This window comes from Gymnoscopelus microlampas (assembly GCF_963454915.1).
Source record: "Gymnoscopelus microlampas genome assembly, chromosome: 8".
NCBI lineage: Eukaryota > Metazoa > Chordata > Actinopteri > Myctophiformes > Myctophidae > Gymnoscopelus > Gymnoscopelus microlampas.
The window spans coordinates 8872708-8895256 of NC_139945.1; the positions used below are offsets into that span (position 1 = coordinate 8872708).

General features: G+C 40.1%; 1 protein-coding gene across 2 annotated transcripts in view; it reads right to left on the bottom strand.

The window, feature by feature from the left end:
- The window catches only part of cntn5 (contactin 5), a 400683-nt gene extending 379045 nt beyond the window's left edge, over positions 1-21638 (bottom strand). For both annotated transcript variants that reach the window (XM_084063872.1, XM_084063871.1), the window contains exon 1: positions 21578-21638. The gene's annotated coding sequence lies outside the window, so the exon portion shown is untranslated. The remainder of the gene's footprint in view (positions 1-21577) is intronic.
- Between the last annotated feature and the right edge of the window lie 911 nt (positions 21639-22549).

A 22549-nucleotide genomic window follows, 5' to 3' on the forward strand; every position in this document is an offset into this window, starting at 1 on the left:
GAATGGGTAAACATTCCATACGCTGCACAGCCCCGACACAAATACAGACCATTATTACTGACAGGGAACGTGGATCAGGAGCTGATAGACTTGGCTGTAGAACGGGAGCGTGCAGCTACTATGCAAAGATTTGAGTCTTCTTGGACAGTGCTGGGTCCGTGTTGCCAAAGAACACACACTACGCTAGGAGCAGCTGCCATTTTACCAACACTTATCTGTGTGAGTGGATTTTCTATGCCGGCTGCTAGACGAAATCAAATACAGAACACGCTTGCAGCCATCATAAAATTCTGCGTGTCCACCTGAGCAACATCGCTCCTTAGAGGCTTGTGTGCCATGAAGCAAGTCTCTCTCTCTCTCTCTGTGCCATGAAGCAAGTCTCTCTCTCTCTCTCTCTCTCTCTCTCTCTCTCTCTCTCTCTCTCTCTCTCTCTCTCTCTCTCTCTCTCTCTCTCTCTCTCTCTCTCTCTCTCTCTCTCTCTCTCTCTCTCTCTCTCTCTCTCTCTCTCTCTCTCTCTCTCTCTCTCTCTCTCTCTCTCTCTCTCTCTCTCTCTCTCTCTCTCTCTCTCTCTCTCTCTCTCTCTCTCTCTCTCTCTCTCTCTCAGTTTGTTTGGGGGTTATGTTTAGTTTACAAGTGGGCAGACACTCCTGCTCAGTTACTCAGTTCTGCCTCCCACTCACCAAGGCTATCAAAATAGGCCTATGTTATGTACAAATACCATATCTATACATTTTTACAGTACATATCCAATAACAATATGGTTATGTTTAATAAGTAGGCCTACCGTGCATAAGTATGGTGGTGGTGGGTCCCGGCAAGAAAAGGTTCTGGAACCCCTATGACTAATTTAAGACTTACGGTACATGTTCTTTTACTTGTTTACTTATTTACTGACATTCTTACTGAGACATGAAAGGTAGGTATGATAGGTATTCAACAAAAAACTGCACTATGCCATTATAATTTTTATAAGTAAGTATTGTCAAAGTTGCATTATCGCAAAGTATTAAAGTAAGTGTCATGTTCTAGCCCGGATTTGAACCCGGGGTAGGACACGGGGGGATATATGAATATGAGCTTCAGGCGGTACTCCCTGTCAACCAACACAGTATAAAGGTGTCCTACCCGACTCTATAGGGTCTAAATGTCCAAAAGGAAGAGTACGGCGACCACCTCTTTGGAGTTGACCAGAACACTGCCAGTACACAAAAAAAACTCTCCATTCCCAGCCTTATCCATGGAAGACAGCTTGCTGCTGCTTACAGTCCTGTAGTGTTGACAGTTGATTTTGACAGCACATATTTATTCCGTTTTAGTCATAGTCTTTGGAACCAAATTCCATTTAGTTTTAGTCATATTTTAGTCATCTGAAATGTTTTACTGTTAGTCTAGTTTTAGTTGACTAAATATCATACGATTATAGTCGACTAAATCTACAGTTGATTTAGTCGACTAAAGCGTATTTTGGCAGCGTAATGGCTGATTTTACAATTGGTTGCATGCTGAAAATAGCACATCTACAAGCTTACAACGCGACGCGTTGTGAGCTTGTAAATGTGCTATTTTCAGAGTGCAACACTCGAGCGCACCCAAGCATAAGATGACTTGTCTTTTAGTTCTACTGGATCTCTTGTCCGCTCGTCCCTCACTAACATTTTAGTCTAGTTTTTTTCAACCACCCACCTATGCACAGCCACACCAGAACATGCTCTGAATGTGGGGTTACACAGATGCGTTCCCGGATTGAATGGGTTAAACACAGAGTTCATAGACATCTCCTGACCACCACGTCTGTTGAGCTGCAGTGAACCCGTATGTTTGGCCAAATGGATGACTTGGCTATTGTTCACAATTGCATCCAATAAAAAAGGGGAAAGGATTCATAAGTTATGAAATGTCCACATGAATGACTTCTAACTTGCACAGCGTGGTTTAGCCAACACATCTCCAATTATTCAGGTAAGATCGTTAATGTTTTAACAATCTGGGAACCCATCGTCAAATAAAAAGGTAAAACAGCGCCCTGTGATGTTTTTCACTTTTCCATTTGACTCTGGGCGGAGCTGTACGGAGGACCCATGCTCACGGGAAACCGGGGTTTTGGTCTGCCCTCAGCCCTCCACTTCCGGTGGTGCGACTATGTTTTCATTCCCACTAACAATATTTCTCCACGGAACACTAACACCATTTCTCCCAAAGAACATGGATCGTTTTGGTTATAAGCCCACTTGCAAGTTCAAAGAGAGCAAGTTCAAATGTTACTAACTTTCCGTGGTTTTGTCGGCTTCGAGGACGCTATTGTTAACCCATTAAGACCTGGAACTGTGTCATTTTTAGATTTGAGCTAAAAAGCATAATTTTACACTTTGGGCTATTCAAAAATAGCAGATATACAAGCTCATAGCGCGGCACCGAGTGCCGCGCTACGAGCTTGTAGATCTGCTATTTTTGAAAATCGTGAAAATGTGTGCAAATCTTTGAATATATATATTTTTAAAGCGAACATTTTTAACTCAAATCTTTGCTTCTGGGGGGTCCCTGGAACAAAATATTTTGATGGGGGTCCGCGGCCAAATACATATAATTTTGGGGGTCCTTGACATGAAAAAGATTGAGCACCACTGATATAGAAACATAGGTTTTTCAGAATACTGTTGGGATTTAGGAGACATGTAGAATCGGCTTCAGGTCTCAATGGGTTAATGACATGAACGGCATTAACGGGAAAATATCTATGTTTCAATATATTGCATGGCCCGAGACAATGACATAGCCTACATTGATAGTAGCATTGTCCTCACGCTGCCTTCACCTCCCCTACAGTGAGAATAATCCAGTATTTGTCACAACACAAGCAGACAGAGCTGAGCACAGCAGCCCTTGTTGCCCAAATGTCAGCAGCAGTCTGACAGATAGCCTCGCACGTTCCACCTCTAAGGACAGAGGGAAACACAGCACTGGAACTTAGCACTGTGGGCAAGGTGACTCTGGAATACCCAACATCAGCTTTAATGTATTGTCCCCTTCTTTTCCAAAGTGCCAGCATTGTTGCAAGAAAGAGACAGAGGAGAGGCCATGAGTTACCGAACGGACGCTATAAAGCACTGGAATGAAAAAAAGCTTTTAAGCTCCGTTTTGATTTCAACGGCTTCGGGGAGGAATGTGGTTTTGGCCTTTCATGTTGGGTTCACCCTTGGAACAAAAAAAGCAGCATTTTACTAGAGTTCTGGCTTAAACTTAGTTTAAAACATCAAACTATTAGGTATGAAAATTGTCTGACAAAAGTGTGGCACACTACTAGGTGAAAATGAAAAGCCTAATCGTTACAAAAGACTAAACTACAAAAAATAAGGCTTTAAGCCTCGACCGAGTGACTGAGAATGTAATGTGTTCATTTTGCTCATTTGTTAAAGGTACTCAATGTGTGACATGTGTTTTACACAAGGTTAAGCAGCAATTTGACATTCATATGCTAACTAAGAGGATTGTTATACCATGAGGCAGTCAGATAAAGGCTTAAGAGACCACAGAACAAAGGGCCTTGTCTCTTTTTTAGGCTAAATACCAGAGTATGAAAATGTAATGACTCTTGTGAATTGAAAATTCAAGATGTGTTCAAATGCAGGGTCAAAAGTTCAGTCTCTTCCTTCACTGATAACCTCTCTGACACACCGCAAAGCCTTTTCTGACATTCTTCCTTGATATCAATTGGTTTGGTCTGCTGTCTAACATAACGAGGTGAACTATACATAGCTTGTGTGCCTGAACGTACAGTATGTTCACAGCAAAACAACCTTGTTGACCAACCTTGTTACTTTGACAGTGCTATGAATGCTCCCGTACATGAGTTTTCACGCTGCTGTGCCTTGTGCCTCTATGTGAGTGGCAGTGCACGTTGTCGATAGTCACACGTGTATGGGTTTTCATGGCGCCATGTACAAAAGAGGCTTTACAAACCACGACACTGCAGTCGGGATTGCGAGGCGGTCACGTTTAGGGTCGGGACGGCGTGTGTTAATGTGTACACTGGTGGTTCTCAGCTCGCGGACCCCCATTTGAAACGATATGCCAGGGACCCCCATAAGAGAAGATTTGTACAGCTCTAGCAGTGATTCTCAACCATTTTAATTTCAAGGACCCCCAGTTTGACATGCATTAGGCTACGGACTCCCATTTGCCATTTCTATCTCTGAGACCCAATTTATGTTGTAAAATCAATGTTGATTTAACTCTGAGAGTGTACAAATAAGAGTTACAGACCCATAAGGGTCCATTTGGTTCCTAACTATCTATCATTTAGCTGGGGACCCCCTGGAACTCCCTCAAGGACCCCTGGGGGTCCCCGGACCCTACTTTGAGAACCAATGGTAGCTATCATACAAAGTGGCCAGGGTCAATAATTGTCTAAGGGAGCTTTCAACTTCTACTGGGATATGCAATATCAGTTTGTTGTCGTTTTTTTGTGTTTACCTCAAAATGATCATTGGAATAAAAACGGTTAAGTCTAGAATGAAGTTGAATATATTCCTCTCAAATTTAAAGGACAATCTTTGTTTTTTTACAACCAAGGTTTATGTTTTAGATTGTAATTAAAGTAAATAAAAGATGAGTGTTCAATTTTTTTAATTTACTGCTTTCTATAGTTTTAGCAATTTTCGCCATTTTTCTTTCCGCCAATTTTCGCCATTTTACAGTGGGCGGGGGCATTCTGTCCAGTGGCTAAATATGTCTTTTTTTACACAATAACCCAGCGTTTTCTTTATTAGTATTTACAGTAGCTCTTCTAGCCCTCAATACCTCACATCTGACCATCAAAGACCACAGGATCTTTTTTATTGTGTAAAAAAAAGACATATTTAGCCATTGGACAGAATGCCCCCACCCACTGTAAAAAAAGATCGTGAAAATTGCTAAAACTATAGAAAGCAGTAAATAAAATAAAAAATAACACTCATCTTTTATTTACTTTAATTACAAGCTAAAATATAAACCTTGGTTGTAAAAAAAACAAAGTTGTCCTTTAAAGATGAGAGTCGATTTTCCTGTTTGAATTCAATAATTCTCCACTATGCAAATGACTCATTTCTAAAGCGCTACACATTTGGGAGCAATTCATTGGCAGTGAGAGGCAGGCAGTCAGAGTAGGCTATAGCATCAATGCATAATGCCAGAACGATGCAATTTCTCTTTCCTGCAAACCGTTTAGACGAGTACAGTGCAGTCTGTGACATTCTTTTCAAACGGTGGATCATAAAAAAAAAGGAAAATTCAAGTCTTCGTAATCCTTCATTATATAATCTAACAAAGCAAATAGTTTAACATGATTTAAACACACCTTAGAAGAATTATGCCAAAAGCTGCAATCGTACCCTGAGACTAACTCAACAGCTGTTTTCTTCCGACAGCCTTGGAGCCACCTGGTGCCATCTCCCCCCCTCAACGGAGTGCAGAGCCACAGACACACCAACACTTCCTCTTGGGCCTGATTTACTCTGAAAAATAGAAGATCTACAAGCTCACAGAGATTGTATATCTACTATATCCGGTAGGTCATATGACGGCGTGTACATCTAACATTCAACAACTCGTAAAGATCCGCTGAAAGGGAGCAGAGCACCATTTGTTTTTTAAATAGAGGTTGGCATAAAGTGACCACTTAAGCCTAATTAAAAAGAAATGAAAAAATAGCAGATCTACAAGCTCACAATGCATCTTCTTTTTTCTTTTTTTTGCCTGTAATGACATAACCAAAACGTGGATAGCAGTTTTAAAGTGATGAATATATGGCTGCATGAACAAAAGAAGTTGTCTATAAGTGTCTAAAATCAGATCAATCTGACAGTTCCAGGTCTTAATGGGTTAATACCAGCTCAGTGGCCGTGTGGATAGAGTGTACGCTCTGAGATCGGTCAGGGTTTGATTCCCCGGCCGTGTCATACCAAAGACTATAAAAATGGGATCCAATGCCTCCCTGCTTGGCACTCGAGCATCAAAGGTTGGATTGGGGGAAATAGTCCTTGCAACATACTAGCATCATGTCCAGGGGGTGTACTTGGACATCAAGCTGCCTCGCGCTACAAAAACAGGAGATAGGCTCGGCAAGGCTTATTTCCTAATGTTAATATTCTTTCTGCAACATAGCATTTGTTTATTACGAGTTTGACTCATAACTAAGCTACGTTCTGCTAATTACACAATTTTTTTTATTTCTTTGGCAATTTTTTTGACAAATCCTGACAATTTGTGCAAATCTTTTAATATATATATATATATATATATATATATATATATATATATATATATATATATATATATATTTATTTTTTTTAGCAAACATTTGTAACTCAAATCTTTGCTTCTGGGGATTCTACAAATGTCTTCTAAATCCTAACAGTTTTCTGAAACACTTATGTTACTATAAACTGTAATATCAGTGATTCTCAAACTTTTTTCATGTCAAGGACCCCCAAAATTATATGTATTTAGCTGTGGACCCCCATCTCAAAATATGTTGTTCCAGGGACCCCCAGAAGCAAAGATTGCAGTAAAACAAAGTTGCTTTAAAATAAAAAAATAGCAGATCTACAAGCTCGTAGCGCTATTTTTGAATAGCCAAAGTGTAAAATAATGCTTTTTAGCTCAAATCTAAAAAATGACATGGATGCCTTCCCGGTCTCAATGGGTCAAATGCGAGAGCTATATAGGGGGTGCCAGCCCCCACGGCCGTGGTGCTGAGCATGCAGATCAAGGCTTATCTTTTCCTCTGGCCTATCAGGCCGATGCAGAGCACCGACCGAGCCCTGAGTTCCGTGTGCTGAGACTCTCCCCCCGTGAAACCGCACACTGACACCGACACGCTCTTATACGCTGGCATCTCGCTCATCTTTCCGGGGCATGGGGGCTTGTCGGACGTTTGGGGAGATATAAAAAATCAAGAGAGTGTGATACTTGATCATGGCCCTGGTAGATAAGACCCCCGCGCGCTTGTCACATGAAATCAGTGCGCTGTCTCCTGAAAAACACTCCATCCCGGGGCCATGGCTCACCACCACCACCATCGCATCGCCATCATCATCATCTCGGTACGGCCCTCTGCGAAACACTCACTGCTCGCCTCGGTGACAAAGTACCGCCGCAGACAAATCACATCTCCTATCACCTATATTCTGCACAGAACACATCACTAACCCGTTAGGACCTGAGGCCATTCTTAAAAATGTTTTCTAAAACAGTTTTTGGAAGAAAAAAAAATCACAAAAAAAAAAAGTCAAGATTTTTCAAAAAATAGCAGATATACAAGCTCATAGCACGGCACCGAGTGCCGCGCTATGAGCTTGTATATCTGCTATTTTTGAATAGCCAAAGAAATCTAAAGTGACACAGATGCGTTCCAGGTCTTAATGGGCTAATACAACTTGAAGAGTGAATGTTTTTTTTTTTTTTGGCTTGTTTTTTTTTTACTGGGTAAATTGTACAGTAGTAAATACTACATAACATGGATTTATCAACCAGAAATAGAGCCAGACCGATATATTTTTTCTGGCCGATATAGTGGCCATCAATTGACTCTTTTGACATCGGTATATGCAATTATGCAGCCTAAGTAGGTCATTAAAATAATGTAAAATTAATAGCAGATCTACAAACTAACAAACAAACAAAAACGTTTGAGAGCCACTACTCTAGGGCTCCCCCGAATCGGACCGAGCTAAATGTGGCATATGGTCGGGTACCCTATACCCAGAACCATTAGCGATACAAAATCTAAGCGAGTGAACAAAAAAAAAACACATTTGATTAGCTTGATCTTAACTACCGACCCCATTGCAAATGATTCATCTTCATTAGCCCCTAAACAATAGGCCTGTTCTTGTTTTCAAACACCATTCTGGGACATACTGTCTAATTTTAAGCATCCAATTAATAACCTTTTTACATTTCTCCTCCCTTGCTGGTTAATACCAGCGCAGTCAATTAAAGAAATGACCTGCAGCTTTCCGCAGAAGACTTTCTTGAAGGTAACACAATAAAGCATCCACGATGAAAAGATATAAGAAACTGCATTATCTTCAACACTAGGGACATATACTGCATTTGTCTGCCAAAATGTACGTGTATACTAACCCATTGAGACCTGAAGCCGATTCTACATGTCTCCTAAATCTCAACAGTTTTCTGAAAAACGTATGTTTCTATATCAGTGGTGCTCAATCTTTTTCATGTCAAGGACCCCCACAATTATATGCATTTGGCCGCAGACCCCCATCAAAATATTTTGTTCCAGGGACCCCCCAGAAGCAAATATTTGATTTAAAAATGTTCGCTTTAAAAAAATATATATTCAGAAGATTTGCACACATTTTCACGATTTTTCAAAAATAGCAGATCTACAAGCTCGTAGCGCGGCACTCGGTGCCGCGCTATGAGCTTGTACTGTATGTCTGCTATTTTTGAATAGCCCAAAGTGTAAAATAATGCTTTTTAGCTCAAATCAAAAAATGACACAGTTCCAGGTCTACCAGCTCAGTGGCCGTGTGGATAGAGTGTACGCTCTGAGATCGGTCAGGGTTTGATTCTCCGGCCGTGTCATACCAAAGACTATAAAAATGGGATCCAATGCCTCCCTGCTTGGCACTCGAGCATCAAAGGTTGGATTGGGGGGAAAGTCCTTGCAACATACTAGCATCATGTCCAGGGGGTGTACTTGGACATCAAGTTGCATGCCTCACGCTACAAAAACAGGATATAGGCTCGGCAAGGCTTATTTCCTAATGTTAATATTCTTTCTGCAACATAGCATTCGTTTATTACGAGTTTGACTCATAAATAAGCAACTTTCTGCTAACCGCACAAAAGCGTGGTGTAATACATTGCCGCTGAGCTCGGACAATATAATGTTTACACATTAGTCATGTCAGCGGCTTTATTCCCCAATAACAGAGATATTTTGGAAAATAAGCGCATTGAGGCTGCTAAAACATTTTAGGGGGTGTGTAAACACACTGTAATTAAAGCATATTTTCCAGTTTGCACACACTGTAATGTGACAGACCTCAGAGAGACTCGGGTGTGTCTGTTTGATTCATTGTACATCAAAACCAAGTCGTTCATAACAGTGACAGGGAGGGGGGGGGCTCTTAGGGAAGGGGAGCACAGCTTGAAGTCACTCTTTCTTAACGCATTAAGACCAGGAACGCATCTGTGTAATTTTTTTAGATTGCTTGGGGCTATTCAAAAATAGCCGATATACAAGCTCGCGCTATGAGCTTGTAGATCTGCTATTTTTTTTAAAGAGAGTTGTGAAAATGTGTGCAAATCTTTATAATATAAATGTTTAACTTAAATCTTTGCTTTTGCAGGTCTTTGGAAACAAAATATTTTCAGATGGGGGTCCACGGCCAAATACATATAATTTTGGGGGTCCTTGACATGAAAAGGTTTGAGAACCACTGATACATAGCAACACGTTTGAAAAAAAAAAAAACTGTTAGGATTTAGTAGACCTTTGTAGAATCCCCCAGAAGCTAAGATTTGAGTTAAAAATGTGTGCTTTAAAAATAAATAAATACATATATTCAAAGATTTGCAAAAATGTTCAAGATCTTTAAAAAAATAGCAGATTATACAAGCTCATAGCACGGCACTCGGTGCCGCGCTATGAGCTTGTAGATCTGCTATTTTTGAATGGCCAAAGAAATATTAAAATGACACAGATGGGTTCCCGGATTGAATGGCTTAAGGCAGATGTTCGATCCAATTATATGAATTAACTTGTCAGATGGTTCCTGGGGGACTTTCTTTTTTCTCATGCAACAGCTATTAGAGCACCAGCTGAGCTTCCCTTTTTTTGCGAAAAAAAAAAAAGAAAACGGTAAAAACTGATTAAAGGCAACTTCAAGGTGGCGACGGACAGGTGCGCCGCCGTCAAGATTATCACAACTACTTAAACGAGAATCCATTGAATCATAATAAATGCCCTGACAAACTTCTGTCCGCCAAATAATTATGATGCACTAGACCTGCATGTTTTTTGGGTCTGTGAGGATGTTTTGAGAGTAAACATTTCTCTGCATTCACTGGATGACAGCAATGATGTTTTGTATACTGGAGTAATAATCATCTTTTCATATTTAAGTGTTCACGGCTATGTCAAGATTACCATCACCTATTACTCACATCTTCAGACTCCCCCTCACCCCTATAGCACTCCTCTCTCTCCTTGAATCCCTTCTTGTCGGGATGCTAGTTTACAGTACTATGCAGATAATACAGTGCAGTGGTGGAAAAAGTACTCCAATTCTTTACTTAAGTAAGAGTACAAATACTGCAATATAGAAATACTCTGTTACATGTAAAAAAAATCCAGAGTTCAAAATTTACTTGAGTAAAAGTACAAAAGTATTGGCATCAAAATGTACTTAAAGTACCAAAAGTAAAAGTAAAAAGTAAAAGTTGTTAACTAGTTGTACGAATGCTTGTTTTATTGTTGAATTGTTTATTGGATCTTGTTTAGTCAATACAATTATTTGTTTTTAGCTCCTGCTCATTTGACTACTTTGTCTCATCTGTTTAAGGAAATAGGTAGCTGATATATTGCACTTTTACCTTAGCGCTAGGTATGCTCTTGGTTGCTTGTTATTGCAGAAAATGCACTTATAACCTCTGGTGATTAGTAGTTTTCGTTCCCTACCTATGTTGAATGCACTTATTGTAAGTCGCTTTGGATAAAAGCGTCTGCTAAATGACTGTAATGTAATGTAATGTACTAAAATGTTTGAAAATAGCAGATCTACAAGCTCACAACGCATCGCATCGCGACGCGTTGTGAGCTTGTAGATCTGCTATTTTCAAATAGCCTACACTGTAGGTATAAAATGGGGCTGAAGTGGTTAATGTGTGTTTCATAATATCATAATTTATATCTGAAAAGTAACTAGTAACTAAAGTTTCCAAATAAATGTAGTGGAGTAAAAGTACAATATTTGCCTCTGAGATGTAGTGGAGTAGAAGTAAAAGTATTGGATATTGGAAATACTCAAGTAAAATACAAATACCTCAAAAGTGTACTTACTGTAAGTACAGTACTTAAATAAATATACTTAGTTACTTTCCACCACTGATACAGTGTATGTTGGTCTCTTGTTCTAGATTTAGATTTGTTTTTTTTTATTGATCACACATCTTACATCTTACGAATGTTATTTAGATATTATGTATTTTAGGCCTGATGTTTGTCTGGTATCTTAGTTTCTTTGAGACACTACATTGTTCTATTTGCACTCTCCTTGTGTGACTTGTTGGTTCATTGCTTACTCTCATCTGGATAAGTGCGGACATTATGACTAACTGTATCACCTATCACCTATAGTAGTTGTGCTGATTTAGATGCAGTGGTGTAAAGTAACTACTGTACGTACATTTACTCAAGTACTGCACACTTTTGAGGAATTTTTACTTTACTGGAGTATTCTTCATTACTTTTACTTCTACTCCACTACATCTCAAGAGGCAAATATTATACTTTTTTAGTAGGTAAGTAAAAAAAAAAAGATTTTTAGCAACCTCTGCTGGTCACTACCGTCATTGCAGGTCTTTAGTGCATTCCTGCATTACCCAGAATTCCATTTGTTTTCACCGGAAGGCGGAAGCGTTTCAAAAAGTGTTCTTTTTGTTGTTTTATTCCATACCCTGATGAAGACATAATATGTCGAAACGTTGGTAACTTATAAATAAAAAAGTTTATTGCATCGTGGCTGCGAGTCTGTGCGACCTCTCCTTACCCTTTTTTTATTCCATCTATTAGCCATTGGCTAAGATCGTTTCTCTTAGCCAATGGAGCTTTAGTTACCGTGAGCTGTGTTTTCTTTTGCCGTTGTTTTTCCATCTTCAAATCCTATAATGCCATAAAATCAGTGTGAGATTCCTTTTTGTTAATAGCGCGGTAGTTCCTGGCCAAACAGGAAACCGGTCCGTTTCCGATTTCCGGCCGGATGACGTGATTTTTTGCGGGAAAGACGCCCCTGTCCACTTTCAATAGAAAATATGTTTATAAAAGGCTTTCGGGGGTGAAATTCATGGAATGGGTGTTGTGAAACATTTGCCACTCATACAATTTAACTTTTTTTTTTAAATTACCTAGTATAGCTTTAAAGAGGTGGTGCCATGGTTTTGCACTTTTTCTGTTTTTCATGTGTCTATGAGGTTGATAGAACTTCATTAAGGCCCCCGCTGGTGGTTTTATGGTGTTTCATGTCTTCTCTGACTATTTGGAGTTTTTTCCTGGAGGCTGAAACCAATCCAAAAACAGGGGCATAGTGACATCACAGAGCCCCCAGAAAACATACCCTCCCCCTCATTATCATAACACAACAGGTGTGGGCATGAGGAGGAGGAGGGACTAGGACAGGTGGGTGGTGCTAAGGTGGTGGAGGAGGTGCTAAGGTGAGAACCAGGCATACTTAATGAACTGGAGGCGTGTCCACATAAAAACATTTTTTTTAACAATTTCTGTACACTTTTTTTTTTTTTTTTAAATCCTTACATAATAATAATACCTTATGATCAGGTTTTAGGGTTGAAAAATATCATGGTACTCCATCTTTAAGGAACCGGAATCGTTAAAATCCTAACGGGTACAAAACCCTACGCACAAAATGGACCCTTTCGGGTCAGATTTAAAATTGACTCATTATTTTCCTGTGCAGACTATGTGTCCATGTGTATCTCCACAACCCACTGGGAGAAGCTCTCAGGCTTCAGGGCATTGGGAGTTCAACGTGATCTCCCAGACGTTTTGTGTCCATTCTCACTTCAGCGGTCACAGCTTTGTGGGCGTAAATGGGAGCTCCCCGGGGGAGCCGTTATATTTGGCGACACGCTGTTTTCTTTTGCCACTTTTGTCGCCGCGGAGAAACACACATTTGCTTAACCCATTAAGACCCGGGAACGCATCTGTGTGTCATTTATTTTACATTTTTGGGCTATTCACAAAAAATAGCAGATCTACAAGCTCATAGCGCGGCACCGAGTGCCGCGCTATGAGCTTGCGGATCTGCTATTTTTGAAAAATCGTGAACATTTTAGCAAATCTTTGAATATATATATTTTCAAAGCGAACATTTTAAACTCAAATCTTTTGCTTCTGGGGGAATTCTACCAATGTCTTCTAAATCCTAACAGTTTTATTTATTTTGTATTAAGTTGCTATAATATCAGTGGTTCTCAGACTGTTTCATGTCAAGGAGCACCCAAAATGATATGTATTTGGCCGCGGACCCCCATCTCAAAATATTTAGTTCCAGGGACCCGAAGAAGCAAAGATTTGAGTTAAAAGGCTTTAAAGATATATATATATATACATATATATATATATATATATATATATATATTCAAAGATTTGCACAAATGTTCACAATTTTTCAAAAATAGCAGATCTACAAGCTCAGAAGCTTCCCGGTCTTAATGGGTTAAGCTTCCCAAGGACGAGCCTTAGCTGTTGTCACTTGCAATTAGCGCCAGCCTGGAACGCTGTACAGTACATGGCCGCTATCCCCGGAGTTTGGCGTCAATGATCACTGCGACTCGGAGGGTGATTGGACCCCTGGGTGGACGGACGAAGCACTCAACCTCAGTACCTCAATATTCAAATATTACTCAATTACAATTGACAGTTACTCTGTCAAATTTGTACGTGAGTTAAAGTGCAGGGAGTATTTGCTTTTCAAAATACTTAAGTATTCAAAAGCATACATCTCAAAATAATATCAATTATAGTGAAAATAGCAGATCTACGAGCTTGTAGATCTGCTAATTTCACTATATTTGAAATAGGGTTTAAGTGGTTCATTCATGTACTTTTTTTTCCTTTCCTAGAAATGTAATGGCGTCAAAAGTACAACATTTGTCTTTGAAATGCACTGGAGTGAACGTACCCAAAAATGCACTTAAGCACAGTACTCAAGTAAATGTACTTGAGTACATTACTGACCACCACTGACAGACATATTCCCCATGCGTCAAGGTCGGCTGATCCCCGCCGATTTGCATTTTCATCTCATTGCTCCCCTCGAGCGAGCCGGGCTCGCCAAAACATCTTGAAACATGTGCTGCAAGCAAATGGTGGGTTTTTATGTACACAGACCCCCGCCAGGGTCCGTTTCTACACTCTCCGGTGTTAACCCATGAAGACCGGAATAGCATCCGTGTGTCATTTTTATTATTTTTTTGGCTATTCAAAAATAGCAGATATACAAGCTCATAGCGCGGCACCGAGTGCCGCGCTATGAGCTTGTAGATCTGCTATTTTAGAAAAATCGAGAAAATGTGTGCAAACCTTTGCATATGCATGATTTTTTTGACGTTTTTAACAAAAATATTTGCTTCTGGGAGATTCAGTTTTTTGTTGCTATAATATCAGTGGTTCTCAAACTTTCACATGTCAAGGACCACCCTAAATGGCCGCGGACCCCCATCTGAAAATATTTTGTTCCAGGGACCCCCCCCAGAAGCAAAGATTTGAATTCAAAATGTTCTCTTTAAAAAAGTATATATATATATATATTCAAAGATTTGCACGATTTGAATGTTCACGATTTTTAAAAAATAGCCGATCGACAAGCTCATAGCTATGTGAGCTTGTAGATCTGCTATTTTTTTTTTTTGAATGGCCAAAGCATTAAGATAATGGTTAAAGTGGTCACACAAGATGCGTTCCCGGTCTTGACGGGTTAAACGCTCGTCTCTGGAGTTGGGTGTGCGTGATGAGGGCTAAACTAACCCACCCTGCCCCAGTGAAACAGACACAGATGTTCATTCCATCCCCTCCCCGTATTCCCCTGACAGACAGACAGGTGGAGCAGCGTTTGATGGAGCTTTCATCTCGTATTATGCACGGTGGAAATCCTCGCCCTTGCGTTCTGGAACTCTGAGAGGACGTGACCAATTTTGGTTACATTTGTAAACTCTCAGAGATTGTACTGTGTTGTCGTGTGCCTGTGGTACACACACACACACAGGACCACTTTAAGACATTGAGGCCTGAGGTTCCGATTCCGCAAAATGGTTTTCTGAAAAACGTGTGTTTCTATGTCAGTGGTTTTCAAACTTTTTTCATATCAAGGACCCCCAAAATGATATGAATTTGGCCGCGGACCCCCATCTCCCAATATTTTGTTCCAGGGACCCCCAGAAGCAAAGATTTGAGTTAATGTTTGCTTTAAAAGAATATATATATATATATATATATTCAAGAGTTTCACACATTTTCACGTTTTTTCAAAAATAGCAGACCTGATGTGCTATTTTTGAATAGCCCAAAGTGTAAAATAATGCTTTAACTCAAATGAAAAAGTGACACAGATGCGTTCCAGGTCTCAAGGGGTTAAAGACATTTTCGACAACTCTAATCGGGCGGTGTCGACCGCAGTGGGGCGGTAGGGTGAAGTTATTGCACGTTGCATCTTAGTAAAACTATATTTAGACATGTAATATCACAAAGTTATCGTAGCTCATTTGAAGTCAAAGGCATGTCTTTGACACATTTCTATGTGAACAGGAAATGATGTTGAAAGTATACCCCATGTCTCATCTAGTCTAATTGATGTTACCACTGCTGAGTCTCATGTAAATGTTGGATTTTTATAGAAAACATAATTAAAAATTAATTAATTTAATCGCTAGCAACGTATTAACAGATTGAATGCCAAAAACTAAATATTCCGTTTTTGCAAATACACCCGTGGAGTGCTGTAAACGTAACATTCTGTTTATTCAACAACAACAAAAATCTGTCTGCAATGGCGGATCGCGGTAGAAATGTTATTGATCCAGTCGTTAGACTCTATTTTGAGATGGGGGTCCATGGAACTAAATATTTTGAGATGGGGGGCCGGCGGCCAAATACATATCATTTTGGGGGTCCTTGACATGAAAAGGTTTGAGCACCACTGATACAGATACATACGTTTTTCAGAAAACTGTTGGGATTTAGTAGACATGTTGTAGAATCGGCCTCAGGTCTTAATGGGTTAAAACATCTCTGGCACTCAATGTGTTAACCCTTTAAGACCAGAAGCCGATTCTACATGTCTCCTAAATCCCAACAGTTTTCCGAAAAACGTATGTTTCTATATCAGTGGTGCTCAATCTTTGTCATGTCAAGGACCCCTAAAATTATATGTATTTGGCCGCGGACCCTCATCAAAATATTTTGTTCCAGGGACCCCCCAGAAGCAAAGATTTGAGTTAAAAATGTTCGCTTTAAGAATATATATATTCAGAAGATTTGCACACATTTTCACGATTTTTCAAAAATAGCAGATCTACAAGCTCGTAGCGCGGCACTCGGTGCCGCGCTATGAGCTTGTAGATCTGCTATTTTTGAATAGCCCAAAGTGTAAAATAATGCTTTTTAGCTCAAATCTAAAAATGACACAGTTCCAGGTCTTAATGTGTTAATAACACAGGTTGGAACCGTACTCATTCAGTGAAAGACCTGGACTAGAGTTCTGGCCTTTGGACGCCATTGTTAGCTGTTCAATGATTTAGTATAGTGTAGTGTAAGTACTATTCTGTACATTGTACAGTGGGCTTTGTTTTGTTTTGGCTGTCTCAGCAGAGTGGACTTTGCCCCTGTATCTTCCAGTAAAACCAATGTGTGTGTGTGTAGTCATAACTTAACCCATTAAGACCTGAGGCCGCGTCTAAAAAAAATCAAAATCCTAACATTTTTTCGGAAAAAAATATAAAAAAATAATTTTCACGATTTTTCAGAAATAGCAGATCTACAAGCTCATAGCGCGGCACTCGGTGCCGCGCTATGAGCTTGTATATCTGCTATTTTTGAATAGCCAAAGAAATCTAAAGTGACACAGATGCGTTCCAGGTATCAATGGGTTAATGACCAAAACCTAATGGAATTGTACTAAAAAAGTGGGTGTACATGTTTTTTTCCAGTAACACAATTTGAAGAATGACTCTGCTGAATTAGCTAGACTTCCGTTGCAATGCAACTAAACACATTTGCCGCACGGCGACAACAACAAAAAAACACGATAACCCATTGCACAGCTACTTGTATACAGAAATGCCATTAGCATTAGTGTGGATACAGAGCACTAAACGAGTTCAAACATGTCCAATTATTGAAAGTGACTGAAACTGGAAGTGCTTGCATGATGGAGCCAGAATAAAACGCACGCACGCGCGCGCGTGCACACACACACACACACACACACACACACACACACACACACACACACACACACACACACACACACACACACACACACACACACACACACACACACACACACACACACACCTATTTCGGTGAAGTTGACGGGTTTAGAATGACACTGTTCAATACCACTATGCTAAAAGTGTGTCCAGTGGTGTAAAGTAACTAAGTACATTTACTTAAGTACTGTACTTAAGTACAATTTTGAGTTATTTGTACTTTACTTGAGTATTTCCAATTTCCAACACTTTTACTTCTACTCCACTACATCTCAGAGGCAAATATTGTACTTTTACTCCCACTACATTTACTTGAAAACTTTAGTTGCTAGTTACTTTTCAGATATAAATTATGATATAATGAAACATACATTAACCACTTTAAACCTATTTTATACATAGGCTATTTGAAAATAGCCGATCTCCAAGCTCACAATGAGGATCTGCTATTTTCAAATATTTTGTACTTTTACTTTTGGTACTTTAAGTACATTTTGATGCCAATACGTTTGTACTTTTACTCAAGTACATTTTTAATTCTGGACTTTTACTTGTAACAGAGTATTTTTATATTGTAGTATTGGTAAGAATTTGAGTACTTTTTCCACCACTGAGTGTGTCACTTGCGTACTTAAAAACAGTTGCTGTATTTGTACAGTCCTAGTATGCTCGATGAAACATTCATGAATGTTTCATTGACCGACACTTTGAAAAGTGCTAAAAGGCCCATTCCACAGATATCACCCATGAGGCCGTGGTGGATCAATAATTTGGGACAAAGCTTGAATAAGAAAATGAATGTGGCCCTCCCCACCCTCTCTTGTCCTGTAAGTGAACCACGGTTGGATTTTAAACCCTCTCTGCTCAGAGAAACAGCCTTGAGTTGTAACTAGGGCTGTCACCATTACGAGTTGACGATTAATTATCACTCAAATAATTGCGAGAAAAAAATCTGTTTGCCTTTCAGGCTTCGTCGTCAAAAATTGCACAGGGCAGATATGACATATAACTTAAATATACAAATACATCTACTCATGCTCTGAGGAAGGCTCATAGCCGAAACGCGTAAGCGTTCACTTTATTGGTGTGCCAATAAAAAAGTGGAAATGTGAGTAATTTGTCCTCCATTTAATTGACATTTTTGGATGTGCTACCTTTTTGGATTTTTTTTTAAATTCCTTTTTTTGATATGTATACAAATACATTATTGACATATTTAACAATGCTATACATACATGTAAAAATAGCAGAAATAGCTGATCTATAAGCTTACAACGCATTGTAAGCTTATAGATCAGCTATTTCTGCTTTTTTTTAATATCTGAAAATGAGAGAACATTTGGAAATGATTGTGGCGATTATGCAAAAATAATGGCGATTATCTCAAATAATGTTGATTCGACGGTTATGTAATAATTGTGACGGGCCTTAGTTGCAACTGTACTTGGATCGCTTGAAACGATCTGATCTACAAACTTGTAGATCTACTTTTTTTGGCTAATGTTCACCCCCCGAGAATATGGACGCTCAGCTGGAGTTCAAATAGTTAAATCAGTCATTGCAAGCCCATGAATCAAATATGCATAAAGAAGAGTGGACAGGGGGACGATGAGGGAGAAGGAGATGAAAGACTGAGAAACTCTGTGATCTTGCGTGTCTGACTGCAAGTGTTCAGTTGTCTCTCAAAGAGTTAAAACTTGGACCTGGCATGCTCTATTAAAGATGAGAGTTCTCATCTCTCTCTCTCTATTGATGTCAAATATGAGCCTGTTATATGATGTTCAAAACAATTGCAATTTTCAAAAGATAACATTGGATTTTGGGCACTCTCTCTAAATGGGTGGGGTTGGCAAGTTCGGTAATATGCTTGTTAATCACAACAAGTTGTTAGGTTGTTATTATTATCTAGGAGGATGATGCCTTTTTAGTTTCCCCAAATGTAGGCCAGTGTTGTACTAGGATTTGTATTTATTGTCTTAACAAGAGACTCTCTCTCTCTCTCTCTAATTTGCATGTATTTTCCTATGAATGTGAAATTCATACAGCAAATCTACACTCTAAGGCTACATTCCATTGCTGTCGGGTGTAAACCTTGTATGTCAAAACCGTTCCTTTTTTTATTGTTATTCTAAAAGCATTTTTAAAGTAGTGAAAATAGCCTATCTACAAGCTCACAACGCAATGCGCTGTGAGCTTGTAGATCGGCTATTTTCATTACTCTTGTGCAACGCTCTTGTATGATGAACTTAGTGCATTAATGCATTGGTTCTCAAAGTGGGGTACGGGGACCCCCAGGGGTACTTGAGGGGGTTCCAGGGGGTACCCAGCAAAATGTGTAAATATAGCATCAGAATAATTATGACCTTTTATACTTTTTGCTATTCAAAAATAGCAGATATACAAGCTCATAGCGCGGCACCGAGTGCCGCGCTATGAGCTTGTAGATCTGCTATTTTTTTGAAAAATCTTGAAAATTTGTGCAAATCTTTGAATATATATATTTTTAAAGCTAACATTTGTAACTCAAATCTTTGCTTCTGGGGGTCCCTGGAACAAAATATTTTTAGATGGGGGTCCGCGGCCAAATACATATCATTTTGGGGGTCCTTGTCATGAAAAAGTTTGAGAACCACTGCATTAATGTACGAAAAAACATACAAAAGTTGAAATATGGAGATACGAGGTTAGTGCCTGCACAACAACGATGTGAAGGAACAGGAACGGGGGGTGTTTGACAACCACAATGCAATCCACTCCCGAACACACCCATCAGCTCCCATGGCTGATCCTCCCTAAAAGCAAGTCTTAGCCAAATCAATGAGATCAAACAAGTGTCGTTGAGCCCCCGAAGCTACACACACACAGCTAAATCTTGCCCAGCTGTCGCCCAGCATGGCGTGAAATGACATTGCATCAAAACGTTAAACCTCAACAGAGCAACAAACATAATGTGGAAAAAGTGGGCCATGTCTCCTCTGTGTGTGAGTTGACATTCTGAAGTCATCCTAGTAGAGGCTCACACACTCTCACCTGATGCTGCACCCACCCACCCCTCCACCCCACCCCCTCCCAACCCCTGAAATATTCACATCTTTAAGCTTCCATCAAACGCAGTCACATCCAACAGTGCCTGGGTTTCAAAGAGGATCTGTTTCCTTTCCAGCGCGCTCTCTCTCTCTCTCTCTCTCTCTCTCTCTCTCTCTCTCTCTCTCTCTCTCTCTCTCTCTCTCTCTCTCTCTCTCTCTCTCTCTCTCTCTCTCTCTCTCTCTCTCTCTCTCTCTCTCTCTCTCTCTCTCTCTCTCTCTCTCTCTCTCTCTCTCTCTCTCTCTCTCTCTCTCTCTCTTCAATGTGGGATTTTCTTGGCCATATCTTACAGTATGGCTATATAGGCTCTAGTAGTGATGTGTGCCAAATAATGAGCCTATAGGCCAGTGGTTCTCAAACTTTTTCATGTCAAGGACCCCCAAAATGATATGTATTTGGCCGCGGACCCCCATCAAAATATTTTGTTCCAGGGACCCCCCAGAAGCAAAGATTTGAGTTAAAAATGTTCGCTTTCAAAATATATATATTCAAAGATTTGCACACATTTTCAAGATTTTTCAAAAATAGCAGATCTACAAGCTCGTAGCGCGGCACTCGGTGCCGCGCTATGAGCTTGTAGATCTGCTATTTTTTAATAGCCAAAGTATAAAAGGTCATAATTATTCTGATGCTAAATTTACACATTTTGCTGGGTACCCCCTGGAACCCCCTCAAGTACCCCTGGGGGTCCCCGGACCCCACTTTGAGAACCAATGCTATAGGCTATACTTTATGAGAAACAACAGTCACAGTGGTGGAAAGAAAAAGAGCACATGATGCAAACATGCATTGAAAAGACACAGAAGTGAAGTTTTTTGTTAGAATAAACAACAGCCACACAATATAGGCTACATCTTTACACCTGCAACCAGCTGAGGTCGGCTCGGCTCCAGTCCTGGAACAAAGACGTGCGAAGCCCTAAATGTATAGCAAGCAAGATCTACTGTGATGATACTTGAGGTTCATCCTCACGATGCTGCATGGGTTTTATCCGGTTTTGTCACGATGTTTTCTAGCAACAAAAGCCCACACAGTCACAGTCACACACACACACACACACACACACACACACACACACACACACACACACACACACACACACACACACACACACAACTTCTCCATCATCTCCTGCACCACCAGCCTTTCTGCTGGTCGCTCACTCACAGCCACATCATGGTCAAAAAGCACAACGCAAAAAAAACGCACAAGATCTCACTTTAAAGCTGGATCAAAAGTAGTTTATAATAATACTCACGGCAAAGAGGATGATCTGTCTGCGAACGGGATCGTTCCGTATGGGATCACTTTCTTCTCTCTCTCTCTCTCGATCCACTCACACACACACCGGGTGTGGACCTGGAATAATCGCGGACCCCCGGTCGGTCGGTCGGTCGGTTTGGTGCCTTCTGATCGCCCTCCGAATAGCGGCGGAATGAAAGGTATAGTTTAAACACGGCGTGGTTTTAATCCCGTGGTGCGTCTAGATTAGAATGTGGTCAAACCTCACGGACTGTATATCAGCTGCGTCCCCCCAATCAGCGCAGCTGTGCGGGTCATTAGAAAATAAATAAATACATCAAAAATAAGCAATGTTGATGGATGTCCACTTCTCTCCTTAACGGTCTCCACTTCTTTGATTTGATTTTTTTTTGTTTTGTTTTTTTTCGTAAACCCGCTGTGGGTTTGATCGGTCGGCTGTCTTGTTCAGAGCTGGTTGTTGGTGTGTCTGTACGAGCAGAGAGCAGCGATGACAATGTGGTCCTCCCTCTCTCTCTCTCTCTCTCTCTCTCTCTCTCTCTCTCTCTCTCTCTCTCTCTCTCTCTCTCTCTCTCTCTCTCTCTCTCTCTCTCTCTCTCTCTCTCTCTCTCTCTCTGTAGCGCTGCTCAGCACCCCGGTCATAAGGAGCAGACAGCAGAGTACTTTAAGTACATTTTGATACCAATACTTTTGTACTTTTACTCATGTACATTTTTTCATTCCAGACTTTTACTTGTAACAGAGTACTTCTACATTGCAGTATTGATACTTTTACTTAAGTAAAACATTTGAGTACTTTTTCCACCACTGGATTTTACCCACAAATATTGCTTCAAAACATATTATATTCAAAGAATTGCACACATATTCACGATTTTTCAAAAATAACCGATATACAAGCTCCACGCTATAGAGCTTATCTGCTATTTTTGAATAGCCAAAGCATAAAAGGTTACAATTATTGTGATGC